Source organism: Meleagris gallopavo, chromosome 3, assembly GCF_000146605.3.
Source record: "Meleagris gallopavo isolate NT-WF06-2002-E0010 breed Aviagen turkey brand Nicholas breeding stock chromosome 3, Turkey_5.1, whole genome shotgun sequence".
NCBI classification, from domain to species: domain Eukaryota; kingdom Metazoa; phylum Chordata; class Aves; order Galliformes; family Phasianidae; genus Meleagris; species Meleagris gallopavo.
The window spans coordinates 92,640,447-92,662,331 of NC_015013.2; positions in this window are offsets into that span (position 1 = coordinate 92,640,447).

Sequence of the window (21,885 nt, forward strand, 5' to 3'; positions counted from 1 at the left end):
ACGGAGACATTCGCATTGACTCTGCAGGTAAGAATGTCAGTTTTGCATAGCAGCTGCAGGGAGAATCTTCAGCTTTGGAAATGTAGCAACCTAGTGTGTCAGAAATGAGATTTTCCTTGGAATTCTTGTTTACACGAAATAATGAATTTTCCCATTTACTTCTACCTTGTTCAGACTGAATGCATTTCTTCAGTAAAAATTTTCTCAAAACTGGGAACATTTTTTGTTCACAAGCTCTCCTGGAGAGCAGCAGGGGGTAAAAGCTTTAGAAGATCCTCTTTTGCAGCAGCACAGCAGGCATCCAACATAATCTCTTCACTTTCATTCTGCCTCATGAAAAAGGTCATCATAAGGGTTCAAAACATCAGTGGAAGACTGCAACAATTCCAGCACCCTTAATCCTCTTGAAAGAATAGAGAAATCTGGGAGATTGTGCGTCACAGAAGCCATAAGGCTGGAAGCAGGGAGGAGGCAAACACATATGTATCACCACTGGATAGAGACTTTGGGCAATGAGACATATGGGAAGCAGCAAGGTAAAGGCAAGACAGAATGTGTATGTCTTCCAGTCATCACAGGGGCAAAAGTGTCAAACTGATTAGACATAAAGTTCAAATGACATATTTGGTTTTCTTCTCCCTAAAATCAGATCTATGAATGTCACCCAGGTTGACGCACAATTTGCTTACCATTTCCTTGAACCATTTTCATTCCCAGCCACACAGGACATTTTACTGCACAATGCCCTGAGTTAGTAGCTGACAGAGCTGGAAAACGATGAAAAATCCATTAATTTCTCAGTTTTGCCTATGCCTATTAATTTTCATCATCTAGAAAGTAAATGCCTTGTTACTTTATCAAACTTCTATGGCTCCAGACAGCTGATATATATAAAATACATCCAAGTGATGAGACAGATATCATGCACAGAAATGCAAGTATAATCTACTAAACCAGTTGGAAGTAAATGTGTTGAAAAATGTGAAACCTGAGATAAACTGGTGGATATTTATTAGTTAATGTGAAATATGATTAGCAATTACACAGAATGCAGAATGTTTTTCTATTTTGCTTTTTAATTAGTACAGTAAAATATTAAGTATGAAATAAATTTTTCTTCTAGACTTATTACACTGGAATTTTCCACTGCTGTGTTGAACACTGAGAAAGAAAAAGCTAAGCTGTAATTCTGCAGTGATCTACATGTTAAATAATTCAAAAGGGAAGTTCACTGTAGGCCTGCAACTCTGATTACAGTGAGAGACAGTGACACTAGAATGCCTACTGATTTAACAGCATACACACAGCCACCTTATTTGTAATTAGGGACCTGGAAAAGGAAGAAAAAAACATTATAGTACAGGACAATCTGTAAGTCTTCATCAAATAGCATAAAAAATGCTGAGGTAATAAAGTGATAATCTTTCAGAGCTGTAATTCTACCTCAGCTTTCTAATGATCTCACCAATCAATCAGACTTCATGGCTGTAATTCATTGTATCATCTGATATCATTTGAAACCTCTATATTGAGTTACGGCTTTGTTTTAAATCCCCTCACTATCCATTCTCCTTGCACTGAATATACACTACCTTACTGCAACAGCACTCAGCAGCTCTGACAGAAGTGAGTTTTCTAAAGATTATGGATCAGGTAGACGAATTAACTGAGTTTACTTTCTCTGCATGATCTCAGGAAGAGGAGGTTGTTTTGACAAAGAGATTGTGCATCCCTGCTGCACACAGGTTACAGGCAGCATACACGTCACCTTCTAGACCACACAGCAGAGAGACAGTGGGATGAAATGCAATTGGTTTGATGAGGGAAAAGACGGTTCCAGTGTTCTCCAAACTGGCCTCAAATTGTGCATCCATTGGGCGATCCATAGGTGGAGGGATGGAGAGATGCCAGCTGATCCCAGCCAGGCACAGGGCTCCCAAAACCTACTATAGAGAACATGCTTTAGCAGAAGGGTTGGACTAGATGATCTCCAGAAGTCCCTTCCAATTCCTATGGTTTTGTGATTCTGTGAAATCTCACTGCTGCCTGCTTGCAGAAATGGAGCTGTGAACCAGCTCCACACAGCCTACTCTGAGATCAGCGGGTGAGTGAGTTGTTGACTCCTCAGGTACCACTGTCTTATTCCTTAACCTTATTAACTTCTAACAATTAGGCCTAGGACTATTGTCGCCTTTCCTTCTTGCCTGAGGGGAATTATTCTGCTCTAATTTTGGTCACACAGCTGAGCATCAGTATGCTTATGAACATGTTGGGAGAATGCTAGATCACTGACCCAATGCTCTAAATCAAGGAGATACTACATCAGCTGCTAGAGGATTTAAGTGAAACCCCAGAAGTGCAATCAAGCAGGCTGAGATTATGGGATGTATCAAAATGGCTTCTGCCATGCTTTCCAAAAAACAGGAGCTGAAAAGTACTGGGCTTGCTCCTGTTTACCACACTATTTGCTGATGGTGCCTTTGCACAACCAAACCTCTGCTTCAACAGAAAAGAGCGTGTTACTTTATTTTCCAAAGCATAATCATTAATTAAACTTGTCTAAGTTAAATTCCTCTTTAAGCCTTTCCTCTATTTTTAGAGCATACAATTCTGGAACTGTGACATTTAAAGTTCAGTGACAGTTTTGGGGTAGTCTGCTCTGAAACATCAAGGTGAATTTTCAGTGAGCAATCCAATGACGCTTCAAAAAATTCTCAACAAGGTCTTTAAAATCGCAACTGAAAATAAATTCCAAACTAGTGTCCCTTCTGCAGCCATGAAAGGATTAGCCTTCTGCACAGCATGGCTCAGATGTTAGATGTGGGATCAATAAATACAGACAAAATTCTTAGAAATCTGTTAATTGCTTTTTATAGAAAAATGTTTGGAGAATGACCATGTACAATGGCTATATAATTATTTTTTGCTTTACCCATTGCTGCAGTCATTCATTTCTTTAGTGTAAATTTAATAAAACAATAATCATTTGTTCCTAAAGAGAACTGATGATTGCTTATAATATTCAGCAACTTGCCCTAGATTTTGAGTCATCATAAATGTATCTACAACCACCTGGTCTAAGCAGACTGAGTGATGAGTGATCTACCTGTTTGCCTTTACTGATCAGCTGGGGAATTCTTCCCAGAGAGAGAAATGAGGCATCATTACTAAAATTATGTTCCAAGTTTGAGGTCAGACTGGATGACTTGACTGTTCCATTTCAGCCTAAATGTGCATTTTTACTTCCATCATATAAATCTACTTTTGGTAAAGGAAAAAAAAAAACAACATTGTGTACTCACTTGGATGCGCTATGGCTAGTAGGAAAATGTGATAAGATGGGAAGTACAATTCTTGGAGTTAGTTGATATCACCACTAATTAGAAGAGATATCACTGGTTCTTCCCTGTGACGTGCAATAAATAAATAAATAAATAAATAACTCAAAAACTTGCTTCCACAAATTACACTTTAAGGTATGACTTTTTTTTCTGGATATATTCCCCCAGCCATTAATGAATATGTACTGGCTTCAGCAAACTTTGGCACAGACTTGAGAATTTTCCCATTAGCTTCTACTGCACAGTGTGAGTTGTGGTCGTTAGTGGTTGAGGTAGATGGATCCAGTTGCAACATGCAAGCATATTAATTTAGGTGTCCATTGCCAGGATTCGATTTGTTGGCTTCAGCACAGGCTGCTGCCATTTGAAGTGCTACTGGAGATCCTATCTGGAATCCAGCTCCTGGTCCAGAAGGCACAGCTATGCCATAGATAATTCAGACAAATGTGGTAACCTTGCATTCAGTAGTTTATGTAGATGTATAAGGCCTTAGGTTCTCACTGACTGTAATGGGATCTACGGGACACTCATGGACATGTAAATTGAGGCATCTAAGCTCATCAGTCGTGAGCTGAAGCCCTCCCAACATTTCTAACTGGGTTGAGGAGCAACCAGCCCCTACACAGTGTACAGTTCTCCCCATTTAGTTACAGGAACACATGAAATTTTTCCTATTTTCAGTCCCACTGATGGAAGCAGAAAACAGTGGCTATCATGAGTAGCCTGGTATTACCTCCAGGGAGGCAAAAATGTTCCAGGATGTGTGCTTGGCAAGGGTTAGAGTCTAGATGGCATTTCTTCCCTACATACAACATTGTAGCTGGTTTGGTATAGTTGCAGGGAAAGAGAAATGGCTCTCAATACTTCTGATTACAGATTCTTATGAAAACACACATGATGAGGTGCGATGTCAGCGAGAAACAAGCTTTGCAGCTTCACGCGGGGCAGCAGTTATTTTCTGGACTTTCTAAACTTCATTTCCTTCCTGATAAAGCCATTATGAAGGAAAGCTTCTTAGTGATCTTTACAACACATGAATAAACTAAAATGTGTGTTTCACTAAAAAGGCCTAGTAGCACTTCAATTGAACTGCTTCTAAGGACAAAAAGAGATGCTATGCCTTTTCTGGACCTGCATAGTCACACCAACCAATGCAAATGCACCCTGACAGCCAGACATCCTTAATCACCATCACAAAAAGCTGTCACTGCCATGCATTTATCCCCTGCTGACAAGATGATTCAGGTCCTCTGGTTACGGAATCCATTACACAGTCTGCTTCAGCAAGATAACAAAATGCCACCAGGAACTTTAAGATGCACTGCCCCAGTTACCCATACACTGTCACACAGCAGATACTGTTACTCCTCAGAGACTCGAGTCTTTCTGGGAAGAGGACACTGGACAATCAGAGAGAAATCTCGTAGATCCGCGGTGAAACACAGGTTCTCCTAAATAAAAAAGAAAACAAAGCCAGGTATAATTTTTTGAGGGCTGCTCCTAATGTTTCCTATTTTATTATGTTGGCCCGCAGCATCAGAGATGTGTGGTGGTGTGACAGCAGGGTTGAATCTTCCCAATCAATATTCCATTACATATCATTGCTGTGTGACAGATGGCAGCAGAGGGGAAATCTGACAGAATGGCGTCTGACATGGAAGTGCCGATGAAGCAAAGATGTGTTACTGAACTCCTCCATGAGGAAAAAATGGCAGCTATTGTCACACATCAGGGCTTCCTGAACATTTATGGAGACAAAACAGTGGATGTGAGCACAGCGAGGAGATGGGTAGTGTGTCTCAGCTATAGCAACAGCGACAGTGGGTCACTTCCACAGGTGCATATTTGTCTGAGTACGATATGCAGGCTCTTGTTCATTGCTGGTGAAAATGTAGTCCTAATGGCGGTGACTGTACTGAAAAATAGTGTTCTGTAGCTGAGAATTTGCTCTATAAAGTAGTGCTATAGTGCTCTTTGCATTTGTTATCTTTTCCACGGAAATAAATAGGAGGCATTACTTTTGAAGCAATCTTGTATATTTAAAGCATCCAGTGTATCTGTTTAATTATTCCTGAATATAAATCAAAGAGTTTAAGTGGCCCTTCACATATAAATATTTCGGCAACTGCTTCTCATCATATTTGATTATGTAATTGACCAGTAAAAACTGACTGCAAAAATTATTGCTAGGGTGAAAGCATTCAGCAGCACCCCTGACATGTTTTTTCAATAGTGTACGTGCTCATCAAAGCTGCAAAAGCATGAATGCATCCCCACAGACAAATATTTTACATCCATTAGAAAGCATGCAAAGCAAAGATTCATGACTGGCAGCAGAAGCAGGCAGAAAATTCTGTCAGAAAACTGCATTTTCTGATAATAGCATCTTTCTTTTTGGGATTCCCAGTGATATAAATCATGGAGCTGTGTCTCAGTGTAGACCATATGAGTATAACTTGGGCTATACATCTAGCCTAGATGTATCCCACCTCACCTTAATCCTCTACAAGTTAAGCAACTCATATCGCTTCCTTATTTAGAGTCCCCTACACATTATGAGAGGGATAATTCATTCTTTCTGGTTTATGACGGATTATCCCATCTCAGTGCATCTTGGAGCCCTAACTGCAACTCCCTCCCAGTCAAATCAGTAATTTACCCTTCTTTTCACTGAAAGACATAAACTGACTTTGTTTGCCACTCTGAATATCAGTTGAGAAGATAAATGCAAATTTATGAATGGCTACAGTTGGTACATGATTTATTTCAGTGTGTTCACTGTTCTATGGGAAATAGGTATCCAAGGATAAGGACTGTGGTGGAATTTCAGAAACACCAAGATACTCCAGAGGGAACATTGGATATCTGAACATGCAACACAGCTGTTGGCATCTTTGATGTTCAATTATGTGTAAAAATCCTCCTCAGAGTACAATAAGCAAAAATAATGGCATGCCTGATTCTCTCTTTTTCACCCAGAGCTCAGTGATTGGGCATCTGTGAGTATACGGAGAATAGTTTGACCTACTTAGTTCCAGAGACCAAGTGAATCACAGACAAACAAAATAAAAGAGATACAATAGCTTCTGTAAGTGTTGGTTTGTAGCTTTGTGGCATCCATTGTTGCCATGGTGATTCTACAGACTGCAATAGCTATAGTTGAGTTTAGGTTACAAATTTCCTTCCATGCTTTCAGATTCTCAGATCTTAGCCCTACAGATACTTCCACCAAACTTAGACATATACCATTCATTGTGAAGCTGTTAATTTGAAGCTGTCCACATCTCTGTCACATTTGCACAGTACTTGAAAATAAAGCCAAGCTCATCTCCAAGATGAATGTTTTATGATTGATTACAGCCAACTGGTTATTTCATTATCTTTATTGAACAAAATTTTCTCAAGTAATATTTTATCTGGTTTAGGAAGCGGAAAAATATGAGTTTGCTTCATAAAAAAGTCAGATAAGCCTATAAACAACTTCAGCATCTGAGTTTTAAAGGTACAATTATAACATACATACAGGATTGAAATTTTAACTTGTGCATCTATTTGCTAAATTGGATGTCAGAGCCTGTAAATGTCACTTGCATATTCATTTATCTGATCTGAATACCCCTGCCTCATTGAATTCACAGCTGCACACCTTTGTCCTAATGCATATAAGAAGCATTCCCAAAGCCACAGATGCAGCTGTTACATGTACTCCTGAGCACAAAAAGCCCCATCTATTCCATTGTTCCTATTGTCACAGTACCCACAAGCTTGGTTATAGTTGAAATAAAAAATGATATCATCAAGAGCCTATAGGTGTATCATCAAACACGTGAGTCACTAAAAGAATTCCCCCACTCATTTTTTGACAGCCTCCTTATAACACATCTCTGTGCAGCCTCCCAGGAGGTGATACCTTGTATCCCATCCCAGAAAGTTTACAGGCAGCAGATGGGCTTCAAGGAACATGCCATCACATCGTCCATGTATTAGGAAACCCAGAAGCCTTCTGTCACCTGAATTGGGGAAGATGACTTTCATGGTCCTTAGGAAATAGACCCACTCATTACTGTGGTAACACAAACCATCTTAAGGAGAGGAGCTACCTGGCAGTGAGCTATTTTCTTTAGTTCTCTCAATGATATCAGAAAGAAAGTGAGAGGGAAAAAAATCAAGTGATAACATGCACGGTTAAAAAAGGGAAGATTCCTGTAGAATCTAATAAAAAATACTGCAGAAAATAAAGAGCATTAGGCACTAGAAATCCTTGGCTTGATGCTCTGATTTACTTTGAATCATTTTGAGATGGATTTCCTCAAGAACTGATCTACTGTCACAACACAGGCTCTTATGAAATGCCAGTTATCTATAAAATGGCTCAAACAGCTTGGCTCCTCCTATCCATTCACTAGAGATGTGAAACAATTGTGCTCTTGAGTCTGGGGACAGGCTATTGCAGAATCATTGAACCCAGAGTTTACCATTAAATAGACTGAGTACATGAGGCACTGCAGTGTTTGTTTCCTGATTCTGCTCCAGCACTGTTCTTATAGCACAGTAAAGACTATAGCAGATGATTCCACTCTGTGTTGTCTCACAGGTATGTCAGAAATATTTTCTCTTAATGAGATGCAGGTGCCAGGAATAAGCAGAGTTCTGAAGACAGCTGACTGTGAGAGAGTCGAGGGCATTGTGCATCAACTGTCAGACCTGAACGTGCCAGGAAATGGGAAGCTGGATCTTCTTCCTGATATAGCTGCTATACAAATACCTTTGACATTTGAGGATTATTTGGCATCTATTGGAAGATCTTCCCTGAACCTGAATTTTGCATCATCTTTTTTTTTTAATTCATGAAGAGGAAATATTTTTTATAAATTTACAAGTTCAGCAAAGGATTAGGTTGGGTACTAAGAAAGGGAAAAAAATTAAAGAACTCTTCATCACATTCTGCTAGCTTCATTTGCACCCTCAGTAAGTTTGCAGATGACAACAAGCTGGGAGGTGGTGTGGATCTGCCTGAGGGTAGGGAGGCCCTACAGAGGATCTAGATAAACTGGATCGCTGGGCTGAGATGAATGGGATGAGGTTCAACAAGGCCAAGTGTTGGGTCCTGCAATTTGGCCACAACAACCCCAAGCAGCGTTATAGGCTTGAGGATGAGTGGCTGGATGACTGTGAAGAGGAAAGGGACCTGGGGGTGTTGGTTGATGCTCGGCTGAACTTGAGCTAACAGTGTGACCAGGTGGCCAAGAGGGCCAACGGCATCCTGGCCTGCATTAGAAGTAGTGTGGCCAGCAGGAGCAGGGAGGTGATTGTCCCCCTCTACTCAGCACTGGTGAGGCCGCATCTCTAGTATTGTGTTCAGTTTTGGGCCCCTCACTACAGGAAAGATGTTGAGGCCCTGGAGCGTGTGTAGAGAAGGGCAACAAAACTGGTGAGGGGTCTGGAGCACAAGTCTTATGAGGAGCGGCTGAGGGAGCTGGGATTGTTTAGTCTGGAGAAGAGGGGGCTCAGAGGAGACCTCATTGCACTCTACAACTTTCTAAAGGGAGGTTGGGGTGAAGAGGGGTTTGGCTTCTCCCTGGCAACGAACAGGACATGGGGAAATGGCCGCAAGTTGTATCAGAGGAGGTTTTGGTTAGACATGAGGAAAAACTTTTTCTCTCAGAGAGTGGTCAGGCACTGGAATGGCTGCCCAGGGAGGTCGGGGAGTCACCGTCCCTGGAAGTGTTCAAGAGGCATCTGGACGAAGAGCTGCGAGATATGGTTTAGTGCTTGTGTTAGCAGTGGTAGTAAGAAGACGGTTGGACTAGATGATCTTATAGGTCTTTTCCAACCTTGTGATTCTATGATTCTATGATCTACCATGTTACATTTCTGCAAAACATGAAAACAGAATGCTCAGGACATTGGAATGCACTGTACCACTGTGGTCTCCTACAGACTGATGCAGAGATACTTGAGGACAAAAATCTGATTGTGTGATCTATGCATGTAATTGGTAGTGTTATTGTGCTCTTTACATCTGTTGTAGTTTCCATGGAAATAAATAGGAGGCATTACAATCAGAATAATCTATATATGATGCTTGACAACATCTAATGGTTCTTTGCTGTTAGTTTCCAATCTCTTTCCCAAGTTTCTCACCTGAGCCCAGGCTCAGCTCTGGCCAGAACTAGCTTAAAATACATCCCCACACTTCTCAGCCTGACTGGCAGCCAGGTTCAACGTAAGTAAGGAGTGATGCTACTGTTGTTGCATGCAGTTCTTTCCAGAATGATGAGTCAGAGACTCCCTTGCTTGCGTTTCGGTTGTACATATTTTGCATAAAGGGAAATTTATCCTCATTACTTCTTCTGCAAAAGGATATCAAAGTGACTTTTATTTTTTCTTCAGCTGATTGACCTTAACTGCTCATGTCCCAGATGAAAGTTGGGAGTGCATACTACTTTCAATGGCTTCAGGCATCATGTTCCTTTTAGAATGCCAAGACACCATTAATTTTCTACAGATCTCACCCATCACAACAACTCTTTCCTCCACAATAACCCAGAGAACTGGAGCTGAGGGATTCCTGCAAAGCAGCCTGTGGCTGCAGAGTGTTAGTGAGGCATTAAGAAAGGTTATTCGTTCACACACACAAAGCAGTTGACTGCACAGTTGATAACTCCACTGATACCTCAAGTTCCATATAGTTGTGATTTCCTTATTAGCAGGCAGAAAGATCAGATTTACTCTTGATGTAATCTTTGTAGTCAAACACACTCAGACCAGGAAAGGTCTTAGCCCCGACCACGTGTTCATAGTTTAATGCTTTACACCAAAGACAATTATGATGTTTGCATCTTTAATAATCAAAGAGCATGATTAATCATGTATGCTGATGCCCAAATCTCTGGCTGGACTCTCTGGGCACTTTTCCACTTCAAATAAACACTGTTCAAAGAACAAAAAAATGGTTATTCATGTGGGACCTGGGTTTAGGATTTTCTCTAACACTAAGTATAGAAACCAGTTCTGTAAAATGGCCAGCAGTTCTCACAAGTAATGTCTTATTTATGATGGAGTGAATATGGCTATCTCTGTCCTTTTCTCAAATAACCATTATAGCTAACAATTCAATGTATACCTAATGTCCTTGCAGAGAATATTGGTTTCTCTGTTTCCACTCTTTTGAGATATTTTGGCCTTCACCTGCCTCATCCTCATCTTTCTGAACTTTACTTTTCTTTCATTGTAGAAGCTTACAAAGAATTGATTCTGCATTCAGCACAACTGAGAGCATGAAAATCTTAAGCAAAAAGGAGATTAAAATACCAGGAGGCTATTCTGTTGCCTGCTTCTTAATCTGAGATATGTAATATAACTGACATTAAAAAAAATCTCATATCCTATATATTTGTAATAAGGAAAGCTATGGAAACTCCTGGACAATACATCTCAGGCAGAAGGAACATTACTTGCAGGAGGTCAGGGAGAATTGGAAGCTCATGCCACTTTAATGTGCATGAGTAATAAAAGCATTTGTCCATGAATATATTGCTCAGGTTGGAGCATATTTGCTCCATACACCAGGATTTGGTGTGCCCTCTCTTGCCCCAGTGTTGGTTGTGTCTCTGAGTTTCTCTTGGAACAGCTGTTAACTTTGTCTCATTTTTAGGTTTTCTTGGCTAAGTCAAGACACCTACTGATTACAGGTTTTTGGACAATAGTGAAAAGTGGACCTAAATGAATCATGGAGCTGAAACTCCTTCATGAATCATAGTATTTTAACTCTGAATGAGTCACAGCAGGATGGAAACAGCTGCACTGAGTACCACCAATGTCTTTCTCAAAAGAGCTCACAGGATAAGCATGTCATCATGCTGGTATACTCTCAGCCCAAGACATGGGGCTGGGAGTTGAGGGTAGCAGAGCCATGACTGGTCCCCCCAGTGCCACACAGCAGGGACAACACTATGGGTATTTTCATCTCTGACACCAGTAAATATTTGAAAAATGCTATGTACAATACTTAGGGGAAAGACCACAGATCTCAGAAAGTCCTATGGGCTTTGCCAAAGTGTGGTAACAGAACCATCAACATTCTAGGAGTCGAGTAGTGGTCTCAAAACACATCTGCCATGATTCCTAATTCAAGATTTATTAAATGGCTTTGTAAATGAGTCATATGACTCTCATTAGAAATACTTAATTAGGTAATGATTTCCAGACATTATTTCAATTTTCTTTTTGTTGCTATAGGATGAGGCTAGAATATCTGGGGTGGTCTGATTGATGGACTTCAAGCATTCAGCCTGAGTGGCCTAGGGATCAGTTATGTTCAGAACTACATCTATAGACATATCTTTTGCTTAGACATTATGAATAAAAGTGCTTTTCATGTAAGTCCAGGAATAAGTTAGCTCACAACATGTGTCCATTACATATTGTGAGAGATTCATTGCTTTATGGCAATAAATCAGTCGGAAGGTGATACATTCTCTGTATTGATAAAATTCTTTTTTTTAGTTACAGGTTCATCAATGTTTTTATGTCAGTATCTTTTATTCTGTTATGAGATTTACTTTCCTTCTCAAATATAACATTGTCATACTGCTACGAGTTGTCTCTATTTTTTGACTGAAGAAGCTCATTGCCTTGGTAACCATGCCGATCAAAAGAACCAGCCTTTCCACAAGGATTAGTTAACATTTCATACTTCTTCACAGACACATCAAGGAGAAACACTCAGAGAGCACCATATAATATACTCACTGCTCTCATTTTGTCCAATCTCACACTTGGTGAAGAACCACTAAAACTTCAGGTCTAGGCCATCCTGTAATGCATTTCTAAAGAATGTGCTTCTCTCAGCTTTACCTCTTGCATTCATCAGATCTATTTTCTGAGTCTGCTTGAGATAGATCCACAATTCCTTCCTTTTTCATCACTGCAGATTTTCTTTGCATTCACTGGCTTGAAATAAGCATCTCCGTCATTCTCTATTGATCTTGATCCAGAATGAGAATCTTCTGAAGATCCATTTTGTTAAGAAGCTTCTGAGACTTCTAAGACCAACATCTCTAAGCCATTTTTGCAGCTAATATACATTTTATGTGTTGGCCTTGAGTGCCTTAATTCAAAGCTTGCTTTAATCACATTACAAGCTGCTCTCTGACTTCCTGTTATTGATTCACTTGTCAGTGGCAATCATGTTCCTTCGATTTCTGTAAGCAGTAAGCCTTAAAACAAATATCTGAAGGAAGCCAGCACTGTATTTTAGTATCAGGAATGGTCAAAAAAATAAGTTTAAGAAGTTCTGCCTTTACTTCCACCATTTCATTTCAAGTCATTTTGCTTTCCATGCAGGTACACTTGCTACAATCCTTTTTTTGACATCAAATTATGGCTCTCTATTTTGTATAGACATAATTGCCCTTGATTCTTGTTTTGTTAAGTACCAAAGCTGTCAGTGCTCTAACTCCAGGATGAGGGCTGAATCAAGCTTGCCACCTTCTCTGAAAAATCACAGAATAAATAGAAGCAACAAAGAATCTGATCTCCTGCCATGTGCTTGGCAGTATCATAATGCACACATCATTTGTGACAGGTGGAAGAGTTTTGTTGTCTCTTCCTAAAACACTTTGGTGAGCTTAACTTCCTTACTGTTAACATTTCTCCTACAGACTAATCTAAACCTCCCTTGCTATATTTTAGCAAAATACTCCTTGCTTATTCCTATCCAATACAGCCTTTTTAGTACTCTTTGAAAAATCATATATTCATGGACAAGCATCCACAGTATATCTGTTCATCCCTGCTCTCCTGCAGCACCTTTTGAAATCCTATCAGACATATATATATATATATATTCACCCAGAAGAAAGAAGTGGCCAGTAAAATGCTGCTCTGGTGGTTCCATCATTCAGAAGAAGTGGTGTAACTTACTTGTGAACTTTCTCTCCCTCTAATCTAACCATGAACAAAGTAGATCTCAGTTTCTATGTATATAGTAGTAAATAAAACAGACCAAGGCTCATTCTTTGTCCCTGAGACCAAGCAGCACAGAGCTTTTTTCATCCACATGGATAAACTCCCTGTCACCACTTGAAGAAAAAGATGGTGGCTTCATGCAGACTGCTGAGTGATAAAGGATCCTGATGGATCCATGACTGACCCATGCCCATGAGAGGACTATAACATAACTGTCAATCCCAGTTACGGAGTAATGTATTACTTAGATGTGAACACAATATTGCAGGTTTAGCTTAGCCATCAAAGAGTGTCACGTTGTGTTTTACTGATGTGCAACATTTTTAGATCTGCTAAATGTTTTTTAGCACTTACTGAAAAATTTCCTTCTATTATCTGAAAGAGAGGAAAGAAGATAAAAGGCAAAACGTCTTTCAAAGCATGGCTGAGCTAGAAGGTCAAAACTGCTTGCTATTTGACTTAAAAGACTAACAACATACTTCAACAAAATCAATTTTCCGCGGCCACTCACTGTCCTCATCCCCTACAGAACTTTGCAGCTCAGTTAAATTTAGCTGCAATAAATTCTCTTGCAGGCTAGTCTTCATGATTATGAGAAGGCATTCTTTGATTAGGAGCACAGAAGAAAATTAGGATGAGTATCACCAAAGTAAAAATGGAAACGCAAGTCAGATTGCAAAATGAGTCATACCGGCAGAAGTATGTAAACTAAAAGCAACAAGAAACCCAGAACAGCTCTTTGTGAGAGAAAACATTGTAGTGGCTGAAATCGAAGCATGAAACTATCAGAGTAAACTACAGGAGATTTGACACTTTGGATCACATTTATAATAGGTTTTGTAAGCTTTAGAAACATTTCAGAAACATTAATGAAAAATTTCAGGTTTTGATATACCATTATAACACTTTCAGAGAATAGAAAACAACCAAATTAAACTTTCATTACTTATTTATAACAAATGTTTCAGATCAGACCTAAGGCAACTTTATGTTATGATTTAGCATAATGATTCCTGTTCAGACAAAAACAATGTGAAATAAAAACAGATGTGATTTTTACAGTAGATAAAAGCTTTTTAGCTATTCACCTTCGTGGAATGAGCTTCTTCACTGATTGCTTGACAGGTATGGGTAATTGATGTATCATTCAGGAAATTCCATATGGCCAGACACCATATGCCATGAGCCACAAAAATTCCTACCCTTACTGCATGGCTTATCTCCCCTGTCACATCCAAAATTTTGGCAATCCTCAATGGAAACTGTTGATCTTCAGAAGATTATATAACTTTCTATAAATTTAGCATTTGCAGCACAAAACAAGAAGCGTCCTAGCTAATGCATTGCTAATGTAATCCTGCCATATGTTTGCTTTTAAAGTCAAGCTGTATAATCATAAATGCCTGTGTAACACCAAGCATGTTATTCATGCTGCTTTGTCATGAAGTCTTTATTTCACATTATTGGATGGGCTCAGCTTCCATGTTACTAAAGAGCATTTTTTTGCCACTGCCATGGGTCACTCCTGACTTCTTAGATCTTTTAACAAATGCAAACAGATAGTATTAATATTAGGTGTCCCTTTTTCTAAGGAAAAAAAAAAAAATAAAAATGAAACTCCCAATGATATGCTCCTAAACTTTCCTACCAAACAGGCTCCCAGCAATCACTTCTCACCATAAGGTAAGTAACTCCGCTTTCAAGTTGGAGACTCCGAGCTCAGATTTGTGAAAGGTTATTTTAGTCAAACCACTTCCAAGTACCCATTTTCTACAGCACAGGATTGCTTTGTGTTTTGCTTTGCATTACATAGTGTTAAACTCTCCATAAAAAAGAAGGACTTTCTTCAAACTGGCATTTATCAGATCTCAAAACAAAACAAACAAACAAAAAAAAGCCAACAATCGAGTAGTGCAGGGAATCAAAACTGCAATGATCAAATTCAGTTCTTGTCCTCATTAGAGATGGTTTTGTTTAGTTTTACCTTTATCTTATTTTTTTGTTTTCCCCCTGCAAGCTGGTAGATATCAGGGATGAATTAGTTCAACATAAACTCCACAAGTAGTGAAGAAACTTTGGGTTTTAGCTCCAATGCAGTATATATTATAGTTTTAAGTGCACAAAATAAAATCATTCTGATAGCCTGAGTGAGAAAAATTACCAAAGCGTAACCTCAATTCAATACAACCCCATGTACCTTGAAATAACTCCAAAGTCTTAGAGGGCAATTTATCAGCTTTACTTCTTTCATGTAACCGAAGCAGGAGCCTAACAGCAAATGCCTATCCCCTCTGTCTCGCAGCAGTGCTCGTCTGAGCCTATCTCATTGTCATCTGTGGTTTGCAGCATGTCTCTATGAATTAACTTGCACAGAAGGAAACAAAATCTTCAGAGCATCTGCAACTGAGTGCCTGAATGGGTCTAAAATACATCCAAGAAAGCAAATTCATCTCTGAGTCGCAGTTCATAACAGCAGATCTAGTTCAGATCCCTGTGCCTCCAGGTTAGTTTACCAAAGGTATTTCATTTTTGAGATTCATGGTTAATACACACCTCTGTGCACATGCATTTATGTGTGGGTGTGTGCATGCAAAATTATGGACTTCTTGGGAAAATTTGTCCCTCTGTATCTTTACTTAGGTCTGCAAGCAGTGGCAGTGTCATTAACCTTCAATGATGAGGAATATTTATCTTTTGTGAGTTCTATGATTTTCAAAATTTGGCTTCCCTTCTCATGAAATTTTCTGTGATTGAAATCTGTGGGGAGTGAAAGGGTTGTGAAAAGATGTTAGCATTCTAAACGCTTCCTTCAGAATGGATTTCATGGCTATTTTCCTTTACAAAATTGGTATCGCTGAGAGCACTTTAAAAACTTGCACAGGTTAAAGTTTCTGAGGATAACAAAGAATAATCTCAAATAACTGAAAAATAGAAAAATGTAGAAGTCTCTTTCATCTTCTAGCTCTACCAACTAGCAAAGATTGCAGAAAAACCTACTGGTGTTCATGCAAAGTGCCAAGAATGGATTAAAGCCTGCATATAAAACAACTCTTGATTTTGTTCCTCCTTGTTGAAATCATGCTGAATAAATAGGTTCTGCAGTTAGATCTCTTCTTCATACTTCTCAACAGGTTCAGTGGGGAGAGATGTTTGTCCAGGGAGAGAACTCAGCAACTACCTGTTGGGTTCAAAACATTACTCAGCTTTACGTGTCATATTTTTGTTGTGATACGTGAGGCGCAGGGCGTGCCTGCAGGTTCAGAGGCTTCAAGTCCAAGCTGGTCAAGGCCCCGGGCAACCTGATCTGGTGCCTGATCTAGTGACTGGCAACCCCATCCAGGAGGTTTGCAACTAGATAATCTTTGAAGTCCCTTCCAAGCCAAGCCATCCTATGAGCAGGTGGGTGACCAACATGATGATCAATATTACCTCTTTTTAAAATTATTACTTATGCATTCTTCAGAGTCCAGCCCAGTGCATCCACCCAGAGCCTGGTACAAGGCACATAGAGAGTAAACGTGACCTTTGATATCTAAAACTTTCTGTCAAACATCTATCTCACCTAAGCAACTATAATTAAAATATCTTGATATTAACTTCAATTACTAGGCTTAAATGCTATAATGCCATAGTATCCATTAGAAAGTGCTTTCTTCTATCCTTATGCAACAACTGTCATCATTTCTACCTCAGCATCTTTGCTTCTCCACCCTTCTAGTTTAGCTATTGTCATATGCTGTTCTCGTAGCAATGGCAAGATGGTGCCTCATATTTGTATAGTGCAGGTTTTGAAGAAACGGTGCATTATGTGATGTGAATCATTTTCATGAAGCTTTTACACACAGGGAATTTTCTCACTACTTTCATGTGTTTTATGACAGTTCCTCAGACACCAACATTACCTGGGAGCTGGAGACTGGTGTACTGACCATGAATCTTGAAGAAAGGAGTAATACATGGCATGAATTTCTCTGAATCAGGAAGGCTGTCTACAACACTTAGATATTTACTACTGCTCAGCAGAAAAACAAGGAAGCTGAGGCAGTGATCGGAAGAGCCTCCTAGAAAGGAAGATATTCACTGCTGCTCCCTCTAAGAAAATTAGAAATTGTGGACTCTTGAAATATATTCAGTCTTACTCAATTCAGTATCAATCTGGCATTTCATGTCTATGAGGAGATTCTTAAGTACAAGATCGTACATTACCCAGTCCTAATTTGACAGAAGGATGTTGTTTCAGCCACTCCCCTTAACTACGCTTCTCATTTAAAAACATCTCTTAACATCTATGCTAAGCTTTTCTGTTACTAGTTCCAGGCCATTGCTTTTTGTCACAGCATCCTCTGAGAACTATCTTCTTTACATTTATTGTTACTCTGAAGTTATATATAAACCATGATCACGTCCTTTCTGAATCTTCCTCTAATAGACTACATAAATTCAGCTCCCTCCACATCTCCACTACACCTTTTTTCCTTAATATTTTTATCTTTCTTGTAATCCTTTGTATTTCTTTATGTTCTCTGCTGACTTCCTAAATGGTGCAATTCTTTTGATGAAAAAAACCTGCTTTTACCAATGACAGAAAAAAACGAGCAAAGAAAAGGCATTTATAATTTCTACCTACCCCCTTGCAAAGTCAGAAAGATTAAAGGTAAAATTCTCTAGCTTCTTTTTCCACCTGTGCCTTTTCCTATCATTTGACCACCAAGAAAGATCATAAATTGTCCAAGAGTTACAGAGCTTATAACGGTATTCATTGTCGATAGCAGCTGTTTCGTAGTCATTAAATCTTTTGCAGAATGTTTCTCCAATGTCTAATGTACAAAATTTAACAAGAATAAAAGCCAGACAGGAAAAAACGAACAGTTCCAGGACACACTTTCAGCTGACTAGAGTTATGTCCAGCAAAAGTCTGTAGTAGTCTAAAGTTGCTGTCATTAAAGATGAAAGTGTGTCTATACGTAAGAAATGAAGCATTCACAGCAAACCTGTTCTTTCACATGTGAAAATGTGTAAATTTGCGGATTGAATCACAGATGGAATAATGTTTTCCAGCAGGGCCCACTAGTTTAGTTCCTAATGACCAATCGCTGAGTTCACAAATATTGTATTTTTGTCTGGATTTTCATTTTCTACTCAGATTAAGCATTTTTGGTTCTTTACCACTTATGCTTTGCATTTTGATGTGAACCTGTGATGTGATTTAACTTTGGTAGGCAGCTAATTGCCACACAGCTCCCTGCCCCTGCTCCCTGCCAATGGGATGTTGGAGGCAATTGAAAGAGTAAAAGTAAGAAAATACAAGGGTCAAATTAAAGACAATTTAGCTAAAGCTGCCCATGCAAGCAAAGCAAAGCAATGCAAAGCAAAGCAAGTAATTCATTCACTGCTTCTCATCAACAGGCAAATGTCCAGACACTGCCAGGAAAGCTGGGATCCATCATGCATAATGGCTACTTGGGAAGACAAATGCCTCAAGTTCAAATGTCCTCCTTCTTTTTCTCAATTTTTATTGTTGATAACAACATCATATGATGTGGAATATTCCTCGGGAACAGATGTTCTGGTTGTGTCCCCTCCCATCATCTTATCATAGAATTATAGAACCTTTAAGGTTGAAGAAGATTTCTAAAATCATCTAGCCTGTCAGCCCATGACCACTATACCCACTAAACCATGTCCCTAAGTGCTACATAAAACACATTTCTTAAACACCTCCAGGTTTGGTGACTTCACCACCTCCCTGGGCAGTCTGTTCCAATGCTTGACTATTCTTGTGTATTTCCATCCTACTCACTGTCAGGGCAGTATGAAAAACAGAAAAGACCTTGAATCTGTGTAAGCTCTGTTCAGCAATAACTAAAGAATTTCTGTGTTATGTATTCTTGCTTAAATCACTTCTCTAAAATAAAGCACCACATGAGATACTATGAAGAAAATGAACTCTATCCCAACCAAAACTAGTACTACTTGGTCACTAGCTTTGCCAGTCTCTATATGTTCTGGTACTACTACAACTCCTCATACAAAAACACCTGTATTTGTCATCTGTGTTCTTACAAAACAGCATTTATTCACTAGAAATACGAAAAATACAAGAGGCATCTGATTTCCATTGTTTTTCCTTTGCAGTCCAGATTACTACAGTGGGATACAAACATATTTTTATGTTTCTCACACATTAAAAATTCTTCTGGAGAACTTGTGGAACTTTGTTGTTCCTGTCAACCTGAGAGACCCCTCTGTCTGCTTGGGATGGGGAAGTGATATGTGGCAGGGATGTGTATATGTTGTTGTTTTTTTTTTCCTTTTTTGTTGTCAGGGGGAATATGTGAGTAGGAAGCATGAGGAAAACCAAGAAGGACTAGACCATTTACCTGTAATTCTTGTGCTGTTCTTAACTTCTGATTTCTCAAAATCCAATCTCTGAAATCATGTGCATGCTAAGCTCAAAAAGAAAGCCAGGGCTTCAAAAAACTTCTTTATTCCTTACACCCATAATCATCTCTCCCCTCAAGCACTGACTAGGCTCCACAATGTACAGCAGCTGACACTGTGTTGTTTATTTACTATATTCTGCAGCAAGTATCAATTACTCACAGAATTCACAAATGAGAGATGCATAGTACTTGTCAGTTTGACATATAAACACTAATTAATTATGAGATGGGTTGGAAATTTATATTTCCTTCCTAGGAAGCCTCTGTAAAATACTAAAGTTGAAGAAGGCTTTTAGGCTTTAGGAAAACTGATTTGGTTTTGCTGCATTATGGAATTCTTTGCCCCGTTTTCACAAGTATAAACCTCAAACCACCAAATCCACACAATGTTTGTGTGACGTAGCAAAATATTACAGAACTGTGTAGCAATGGATAGAGAAAATAAGTTAACACATCTGCAAGCACATCCTGGTTTTGCATTGTCAAAAGTAGTCCTGGTGGTACCAAGAGCTCTGCCTGGCCCAGTTAATGTTCACACCTATGTGGTGCCACCACAGGCAGCCTGCACCCAACCATGGGATTTTGTTGGGAAGTGTGCAGGAAGCAGCAGAGTAGACACCTTTATCTTAGGAGATCTAGAATTTTTTTTGTCCAAATATTTTCCTAGTGTCTAGGACTGTGCTTTAACTGCTGGATTGCTGATACTGATCCTGTATATATAGTTGACTGATTGCCTCTTAAACAAATATCTATAAGCAGTTTATTTGAAATAAATCAGATGAATTGAGCAGTTTTCCTCTGCAGCAGTCACTGTGATTCATTTTGCCTTTCCAGGAACAAATATTTGTTTTGAAGTTAGCTAATATAGTACTTTGGTCTGTAGTATGGTTTGTTCTGCCATGGTTAACTCCAGCAGAAGGTAGTGGCAGTTTTGTCTAGCAAGAAGGGAATTGAAGATCAGAGCTACTGTAATTGAGCAATCAGAAATATGCCAGACACGTGGAATACCTGCACACTTCACTCACCTGGATAAATTCAGTTATCCAGGTCTTTCTTCTATCCCCAAACTCCCGAGCCTTTCTATTTAAATACAACAACGATGAGACAAGGCACACTTCTATGTCCTGTACATATCCAACTCTGAGGGCCATGATGTTTTTGAGGCCATACAGTGAAACTGAAGCATAAACATTATAGCTGTACCTTTTACTCACTACAATGCATCTACCTGAAGTGCAGCAGTAAGTATAGCAGTATTACAGAGAGCAGAGGGCAGTTAATGATATCTTTTCTCTTGCTGACTGTGTCCTAACAAAGAATGTGCCTGTTTATACACATATATTCTCCAAGAAAATATAAATGTTCTCTTTAATCTTGGCACTACTGTTTTCCTGGGGTTCCTGGTTTGATATGAAATGTTTTGCAGAGTACCTCTTCCCAAAAGTACACAGCTTCCCAGAAGCAATTTTGTAGATTTGAAGAGATTTGTTAGGCATTTCAAGGCAAGTGAGAGTAAAACAAAATAACAAAGAACTACATTTGGTTTCAGGACATGGCTGTTGGAAAGTAACGAGTTCACTTCTTTTAATTTTGTTCACAGAAGGGTTTTTTTTTTAGATATTGCTATTGGTTGTCAAGAAGATACCATAGAAATGAGAATGGTTTTGTGGCCTCCAGAAAGTAAATGGCTTCATGCTTTGTTCTGAGAAATGTTTTGGGTTGCATTTGGGTTTAAACCAAATATCTCCACAAAGAAAGAACTGCTTTCTGCCAGAGAAGGCTGCAAACAAATACTGTGATTGAAATTCATCTGAGAATGGAGAAAGCTAATTTCTGTGACTGTGTTCTCCTGGAGCACTATAGACAATACAGTATCAAAATTGTATTCCTCTTTCCTTGTTTTGAATGTCTTTCTCAGTCCTTGGAAACAGTGATTATGAGGAAATAGTAATTATAATTGTGCCTCTAAGTGAATTTCAGATCCTTACTGTTGACTTCTGACTTTAAGATGAAGTGCATAAGGGCTGGAAGTCTTGGCACCACTGGTTGGAGACAGAGCTGTTCAGTTCTGTATCACTGGCCAATCCTAGCACAGAGCTAAAAATTCCTAAGTCTGAGAAAGCCCTTCT